Genomic DNA, 9,411 nt, shown 5'->3' on the forward strand with positions numbered 1-9,411 from the left:
GGGAAGCTCTGGGCAGCTGGGATAAGAACCTAGGTCCCTAAGGTTTCCAGGCTGACGCTCCTTCCACCAAACTGTCCTTTCCCACATAGTAAAGATTGGTTCTTTTTTTCTTATGTTCCTCAGCCACTTTGTACTGTGCTCCGTGCCCAGTGATGCTCAGTAAATACTGCTGATACTGATGCTGAAATAGTATTCCGTATTATGATTGATCTTTGTAGACGGTAAACTCTTCCAACTATTAATTTTGATATGTTTTTATGACATTTGTTATTCATTCATTCAATCGTATCAATTGATTGCTTACTGCGTGCAGAGCACTGTAATAAGCACTTGGAAAGTACAATTCAGCAACGAAGAGAGAGGCAATCCCTGCCCCATTGGGCTCACAGTCTAGAGAAGCAGAGTGGCTCAGTGGAAAGAGCGCGGGTTTGGGAGTCAGAGGTCACGGGTTCTAATCCCGGCTCCCCCGCTAGTCAGCTGTGTGACCCTGGGCAAGCCACTTAACTTCTCTGTGCCTCAGTTAACTCATCTGTCAAATGGGGATTAAAACTGTGAGCCCCACGTGGGACAACCTGTTCACCTTGTATCCCCCAGCGCTTAGAACAGTGCTTTGCACATAGTAAGCGCTTAACAAATACCACAATTTATTCACTTATTATGTGCCAAGAACGGTATTAAGTGCTGGGGTAGATACAGATTAATCAGGTTAGACAGTCTGTATCCCACAAGAGGCTCACAGTCTTACTCCCCATTGTACAAATGAAGTAACTGAGGAACAGAGAAATTAAGTGACTTGCCCGAGGTCACACAGCAGACAAGCGGCAAAGTAGGATTAGAACCCAGGTCCTTCTGACTCCTATGCCCTGTTCACTAGGTCATGCTGTATTGTATTTTCCCAAGTACTTAATCCAGTGCTCGGCACACAGTAAGTGCTCAATAAATGCAATTGATTGATTGATTGATTGATCAGAGCTGAGCGTGTTCAAAACATCCGCAAGGGCTTGTTGAAGGATGCAAGGGAACTGCAGAGGAGGAAATGGGAAACTACATTTCCTAGGAAGCTAAGGGGCTAACTCATGATTTTTTTCACCAGGTGGTCCTGGGTGAGGGGAAACTACATTTCCCGAAAGGCCAAGGGGCTAACTCGTGATCTTTTTCACCAGGGCAGGTGGTCCTAGGTGAAATCAATCCCCTCCTCGAGTTCCCTCAGTGGGAGTGGAGAAGGATCCCTGGCTCTGCCATTCTTTTTCTCCAGATGCTGGGCAGGTAAGGAATTTCTTCATCTTCTCCCAAAGATCTGACTCCCCTTGGGGTAGCCTGTTACCCTGATTAGCCGAGGGGAAAGGAAAACAGAGAGGTGGAGGATCTAGCGTCTGTTTTGGAGTTTTCTGAAGTTTAAATCTCAGTTTGTGGTTTTAAGTCTCTATTGGAATTAAATTTCTTGCATCCTCTACAGTGGTATCTCCAATTAAAATATCATTTGATAGCAGACATGGATAATCAGAATCTTACAGGTAAAGTTCCTTTCAGATCCTGGCCAGATTCCGTATCTCTTTTGTTCCTCCTGATTTTGAGAAGGGGTAAGTAGCACTTTTTTTAAACGGTATTTCTGAAGTGCTTACTAGGGGCGAGGCACTGTCCTAACTCCTGGGATAGATATAAACTAATCAGATTGGACCCAGTCTCTTTCCCACATGGGTTTCACAGTCTTAATCCCCATTTTACAGGTGAGGTAACTGAGGCTTAGAGAAGTTAACAGACTCAACAGACAAGTTGGGGAGGCAGGTTTAGAACCAGAGCCTTCTAATTCCCATGCCCTTAAAGCCCAGGCCCGTGTTTTATCCATTAGGTCATGCCGCTGTTCATTTTGGGCATTTTAGCAAAGTGCCTCCTATTTAACAGTAACTCAGTAAGGATTTCCTGTCTACACTGGAGAATGACATGGGGTTCACTCAACCAAAGGAGGTGGTGGAGCTACTTCTGTCCCTGGGATCGTTTAAAAAACAATGGATGCCCTCCCATCCTGAATGACCATAATAATTCCAGTATTTAGTGCTTACTACGTGCCAAGCACTGGGATAGATACAAGTTTAGCAGGTTGAACACGGTCTCTGTCCCACATAGGGCTCACGGTCTTAATCCCCATTTTACAGGTGAGGTAAATGAGGCCCCTAGAAGTTAAGTGACCTGCCCAAGGTCACACAGCAGACATGTAGCGGAACCGGGCTTAGAATCCAGGTCCTTCTGACTCCCGGGGCTGTGCTCTATCCAATGGGCGTACCTGGGATTCCACCCTGCCCTCACAGGCTTTTGCTCTCTAGAAGGGCATGTGGTTACCTGGAAGCTCCGGTAGATTCAGTCAACACCTTTCTGCTGAGGTGAGCGCTCAGTACACTTGTCTGCTGTGTGACCTTGGGCAAATCACTTCACTTCTCTGTGTCTCAGTTCCCTCATCTGGAAAATGGGGATTAAAACTGTGGGCCCCATGTGAGATAGGACAGTGTCCAACCTGATTAGCTCATATCTAACCCAGCTTCTCTCTACTAAGTGCTTAGCACAGAGTAAGCATTTAACAAGTACCATATTTAATAATACCATTTTATGAGACTTTTGTTCAACTAAAAAACAAGTGCTAGTTACCTTTCTGGGCCAGGTGGCCACCGGTGGCCCTCAAGGACACCGGTGACTGGGGTAAGGTGATATTCTATGCTGGACATGCAGTGTGGTAGAATCAATCAATCAATTAATCGGTGGTATTTATTGACACTATGTGCAGAGCACTGTAGTGGTTAGACTGTGAGCATTGTGTGGGACAGGGACTGTGTTCAAACTGTATTTTATCCACTCCTTCACTTAGCACAGTATTGGGCATATAGTAATTTTCTTCCCTCTAGACAGCAAGCTCGTCCCTCTAGGCCGTCAGTTCTTGATGGGCAGGGAACGTTTCTGCTAATTCTATTGTACTCTCCCAAGAGCTTTGTACAGTGTTCTGTACATAGTAAGCGTTCAGTAAATAACACTGACTGCACTAAACTCTTGAGAGAGTACAATACATTAGAACAGAATTAGCAAACATACTCCCCGCCCAGAAGTGACAAATATAAACACTGAACGCCCACTGGGTCCAGCGGACTATAATACGGCCTTGGGATGTAACGTGGCCTGGCAGGAACAGCGTGGGCCTGGGAATCGGAGGACCTGGGTTCCAGTCCTGGCTCTGCCACTTGCCTGCTGTGTGAGTTGGGACAAGTCACTTCCCTTTTTGGCGCCTCAGTTCCCTCATTGGTAAAATAGGGATTAAGACTGTGAGCCCCACGTGGGACAGGGACCGCGTCCAACCTGACGATCTCCAGTGGGGTCCACGTAAGGCTCGGCTCCGGGCGGGAGTGAAATCCGGAAAAGAAGCTGAGGGAACAAAACAGCAGCAAAAACGGTTCCCTTCTTAAGCGAGAGGCCCCCGAGGAGCCCCTGCCCCTGCCCCGCGCCATCTGATTACAGCCACCATTTGTTTCTCAGTCCAGCACGACCAGAGGGGAGAGAGGGAAATTAAATTTGGGGAGCTGATTCCATGAAGGGGAATAATGAAAGGGCCCGAGGTGAGGCAAAATAAAGAAAAATAGCACAAGTGTCTGGTTAAAAGAAATGTTATTAAAGAAACGGTTTGAGCAGCTGCGAATGACTTGGCCCGCAGCTTTCTCTAGCAGTCCAGGAGGATGCGGAGCTGATTTGTGCCTCGGCTCGGGAGAAAACTTCTTATTTCTCTATTGTCAGTGATCGACTTTAAACAGATCAGTGTAGCCTAGTGAAGAGAGCAAGGGCCTGGGAGTCGGGAAGGACCTGGGTTCTAATCCCAATCTGGCACTTGTTTGCTGTGTGCCCTTGGGCGAGTCACTTCCCGTTCTCTGTGTCTCAGCTACCTCATCTGTAAAATGGAGATTAAACATGTGAGCCCCAAGTGGAATAGGGTCTGTGTCCAGCCTGATTAACTTCTAGACTGTGAGCCTGTTGTTGGGCAGGGATTTTCTCTAACTGTTGCCCAATTGTACTTTCCGAGGGCTTAGTAAAGTGCTCTGCACACAGTAAGTGCTCAATAAATACGATTGAACGAATGCATGAACTTACATCTACCCTAGTGCTTAGAAGAGTGCTAGGCATAAAGTAGGTGATTAACAAGTACCATAATTATTATTCTTTTTTTATTATTATTACTATAAGAAGGGCTTGGGTCCTAATCCTTACTCCAACACTTGTCTCTGCTGGGTGACTTTGGGCAAATCACTTCACTTCTCTGGGTCTCAGTTACCTCATCTGTAAAATGGGGATTAAGACTGTGAGCCTCTGGGGGACATAAACTGTGTCAACCTGATTAGCTTGTATCTCCCCCAGTGCGTAATACAATGCCCAGCACATAACAAGTTCTTAACAAATACCATTTAAAAAAAAAAAAAAACCCAGGGCCTGTGTGTGCACACGCATTCCCACCCACACACATGAACAACCATCTCCGGGAGCTGCTTAACCGATGTCTCTCGGCAAGTGAAAATGTTTCTTCAGAGAAACTATTAATATATCATTTCCCATAGAGGTAGGCTAAAAGTCCAGTGCGTAATAATGATGGTATTTGTTAAGCGCTTACTAGGTGCCAAGCACTGTCCTAAGTGCTGGGAGAGGTACAAGGTAATCAGGTTGTGCCTCGTGGGGCGCACTGTCTTAATCCCCGTTTTACAGATGAGGGAACTGAGGCACAGAGAAGTGAAGTGACTTGCCTAAAGTCACCCAGGAGAAACAATCCTCAGCCCCTTAATTTAGTCAGTCGTATTCAATGAGTACCTGCTGTGTGCAGCGCACTGTAGCACTGTACTGAGGGGAGAGTACAAATAGCAATATTCAGTGCTCTGCACATAGATGATCAATCCTTGCTGTTAATGTTAAGAAAATGCTGCTGAACCTGCTAAAATGCCGTTAGACTGTAAGCCTTCTGAGAGTAGAGACCGCATTTTCTTTTGCTTCTACTGCCTAATTCTTAGTATTAGTGTTGAATTCAGTGCTCCGCGAACAGGTTGAGTGGGGAGAGGGCTTGTCTGATCTTATGCCGCTGAGTCGTCTTCCACCCATAGTGACACCATGGACACAGCTCTCCCAGAACACCCCACTTCCATCTGCAATTGTTCTGGTAGTGGATCCATAGAGTTTTCTTGGTAAAAATAAGACAGTGGTTTACCATCCCCTCCTTCCGCGCAGTAAACTTGAGTCTCCGCCCTCGACTCTCTCCCGTGCCGCTGCTGCCCAGCACAGGGGAGTTTTGACTTGAAGCAGATTGCTTTCCATTCACTAGCTACTGCCCAAGCTAGGAGTGGAATGGGTAGGCCTCCATTTGACTCCGCGTCCCTTAGTCAAGACTGGTAGACTACTGGAAACTCTTCAAGCGTGACGATGAGAAGGCTAGGGCACGAAAATCCCCGAAAGACTTGGGGCAGATGGGCAGATGTGCTGGTGCCAAGTCCCCAGGAAAGATCCAAGAGGGTGGGGTTGTTGGGGGTGTGTGTCCAAGTTCCTAAATAATAATAATAATTGTAGCATTTGTCAAGCACTATGTGCCAGGCTCTGTACTAAGGCACTGGGATAGATACAAGCAAAATGAGGTTGGACACGGTCCCTGCTCCCTTTTGGGGCTCACAGTCTTCATCCCCATTTTACAGGTGAGGTGACTGAGGCACAGAGAAGTGAAGTGGTTTGTCCAAGGCCACACAGCAGAGAAGTGGCGGAGCCAGGATTTAGAGCCCGTGACCTTCTGACTCCCAGGCCCTTGCTCTATCCACTTCACCACGCTGCTCCTAAATGCTTAGCAGGTGATGCAGCAGGGGGAGATAGGGCAGGAAATAGCCTGGGTAGGGATACCTGCCAGTCAGGGTCACAGGCCGGCTACGCTGTCACCACTGCCAAATGCCACCCTAGAGTGGCCATTTACCTCTGTTACTGGCCCTGACGAACCCCAGGTTCTGCCCACTGGGAAACATTGCCTCCTCTAGAAAATGGACAAACTGGATGTGATGATGATGATAATGATTGTAATATTCATTTAACACTTACTATGTGCCAGGCACCGTTCTAAGCACTGGGGTAGATAGAAGGTAATCGGATTGGATGCTGTCCCTGTCCCACATAGAGCTCACGGTCTTAATCCGGTTTTACTGGTTAGGGAACTGAGGCACGGAGAAGTGAAGTGTATGGAGGCTTCCAGAATCTAGGTGGCAGGAGCTCCAACAGTGATAATCCGATCACCAGAGCCCAGACCGACATTCAGCCAAATGAACTGGCGATGTTTCTTCACACGGGCCTGTGCGGGGACAGAGCAGGCGATATTGGGTCACTGGCCCCAGCGTCTGCAGATGAAATGGCTTCCTGATGGTGCTCCAGGAGGATAAAACCTTGTTGCATGAAATTAATATCACATAAATAGAGAAATCTGATTATCCACCGACTTGTAGACTGCTTCTCTATGAGGTTCTTCTTTCCATGGATCTGTGCTTCCCTCCCAAGGGGCAACAGGTCCTTAGGAGCTTCTGTGGAATTCCACTGTGGATACTATCTGTTCACATCGTGCCTCCTCCTTTATGATCTTTCTAACCAGTGCCCCTGGTTACATTTCAGTGGTGGAAGCGCTCTTTAAGGTATCCACAGTCAGTGGAATTGGAATACACTGCATATTTAAATGAAACTCTGTGTGTGTTTAAATATACGTATATCTATATATAACCTTGTATCTGCCATAATTCTTACCAAATAGTAAACACTAATAAATGCCATAATTATCAGAAGGCAAAGCTCCATACTCAGGGCATGCTTTACAGAGTGAGTGGATGGAGCGGAGAATCTCTCTGTATTTTATGGAAGACATGGGTAGGATGGAGAATCTACCTGTATTTTACAGAGCGTATGGAAGGGGTGGAGAATCTTCCCATATTCTACGGAGCTGATAGATGTGATGGAGAATCTTCCCACATCCTGTGGAATTTGTGGCTGGGGTGAAGAATCTTCCTATATTCTATGGAATTTGTGGAGCTTGAATCAACTACATGTTCTCTTTCAATGAACCAGCGGCCAGATCTTGAATTTTAAACAGTGTTTTCATTTACCTTTTAGCACTAAAGTATTTATGCCCGTGCTCAGCACTCGTGTATTCTTTATATTCGACTTTTCATTCATTTGTCTATTCTGTTATTTCATCCTGTCGTACCCCTGCCACTTCTGTTATCCTGACTCTTCCTCCCGTTTTCACTAGTTGTATATAATCCATCATTCCTGTCTCTCCGGTTAGATCGCAAATCCCTTGAGGGCAGAAACCATGGTTTTTGCTTCCATGGTATTCTTCCAAGTGCTTAATGTACTGCTCCGACGACAGTCAGGACTCAGTTCAATCAATCCATCAATCGGTGGTACCCATTGAGCGCTTACTGTATGCTGAGCACTGTACTAAACATTGGGAGAGTACTACAGAGTTGGTAGACAGATTCCCTGCCCTCAGTGAGCTTACAGTTTAGAGGGGGGAGATGGACACAGACATAAATAAATCATTTATGATAGATGGACATTGAAGTGCTGTGGGGCTGAGGGTGAGACTGATTCCAGATGCCCATAGGGCATAGACAATGCAGAAGGGAGACTCAATTAATAGTACTGATGGATGACTGGTTGATGTTGGAAAGTTCTTTCACAGCCATAAGCTCCGTTTAGCCCTCGTCTCACAAAATATGGGGCTGGACATCACAGAGCAAGGTTGCGGGCAGGGAAGATCACTGTTTATTGTTGTGTTGTACTGTCCCAACTGCTTAGTACAGTGCTCTGTACACAGTAAGTGCTCAATAAATACGATTGAATGAACCGCAAACCTCTGGACTGTGGGGAAATACTGGACTTGGTGAGGAGGATATTTCCAAGGCAATAACTCGCCCATAGCCCCTCTCCCTCTCTCGCTGTTCATGCAAAGCTCCCGCCCAAGCCCCCCTTTAGAGTCAACCTCCCGGTCTTATAAAAACATGCTGCTTACCCCCTTGCTATTGAGATTCGCCTTTTGGACCTTTCGGGAAGCAGTATGGCCTTGAGGGAAGTCAAAGGACATGGGTACTCATTCCAGCTCTGCCACTTGTTGTGTGACCTTGGGCAAGTCACTTCACTTCTCTGGGCCTCAGTAACCTCATCTGTAAAATGGGGGTTAGGACTGTGAGCTCCACGTGGGACAGGGACCGTCCGACCCGATTATCTTGTATCTACCCTTAGAAAAGTGCTTGGCACATAACAAGCGCTTAACAAACGGCATTATTATCATTATTATTATTAGATCTTCCCCCCACCCCCCGCCCCGGCCCGGGCTGCTTTACAGTCTTTGGGTCTCCCTCTGCTGATTGGAGTGTGATTCTTCCCTCTTCTGAATCAATAAGCTGAGTACCTACTTGTTAGCTTGGGGTGGTTGCTCTAACTCTCAGGTAACGTTCTGAAAACCTTCTGCTTTCCCAATAAGAGGGTCCACCCCCTGGATTTTAGAGGAGCGTACGACAGATGACAGACCCCTGCCCTCAAGGAACATAGGGCAGTGCTCTGCCTAGATTAAGCGCTCAGTAAATACTATGATTGAGACCTGATGGATGGATTGCTTGCTTGGAGAAGCTCTGTTTTCCCCCTGAGTGTTTCGCGTTTTCTTGAGCGAGTCACTTCCCTTCTCTGGGCCTCAGTTACCTCATCTGTAAAATGGAGATTAAGATAGTAGGCCCCTTGCAGAACAGGGACTGTGTCCAACCCAATTTCCTTGTATCTACCCCAGCGCTTAGTTCATTGTGTGGCACAGAGGAAGTGTTTAATAAATACCAGAAGGATTGTTATGGTTAACACCCAGCTGTTCCCAGGGTTGCCATCTGTGGCAGGGGCATCCTGGTGGGATGGGGAGGTGTCTTCCCACAGGAGGGGACCCCACCTTCGTTCTCCTCTCCCGCTGCCTGACCCGGGGTCACATCTCCACTCGACCCTTGGCCAAAGGAGTCTGGGAGGTTTGGGTCGGGCACAGCTGGCTGGGTAGATGGCGGGGCTGTGAAGAAAGAACACCTCTACAGATGCCCCCACAGACCCCTCCTGCCCCATTGCTGTCACCCTCACAACCTCGGCTGTGCCACCGCCTGTCCCCTCATCCTCCGCTGGCCCTGTCCACATCGCCCTCGCCACCCCTGCAGCTTCGCCCGCGCCACCCTCCCTTCTGCCCGCCGCTGCCCTTCTTGGCAGGCGGTCCCGGGCTCCTCAGTCGTGAAGGGTGAGCGTTATGTCTCTTTTATGGCTGGGGAGGCCTATAACTCAAGGGGGCTCCAGGCATGAGGGGAAACAGTGATGGACTTTTTTTCATAAGTGGCAGGAAAAGTAATCGCC

This window comes from Ornithorhynchus anatinus, chromosome 5, assembly GCF_004115215.2.
Source record: "Ornithorhynchus anatinus isolate Pmale09 chromosome 5, mOrnAna1.pri.v4, whole genome shotgun sequence".
In the NCBI taxonomy this organism is placed as follows: Eukaryota; Metazoa; Chordata; class Mammalia; order Monotremata; family Ornithorhynchidae; genus Ornithorhynchus; species Ornithorhynchus anatinus.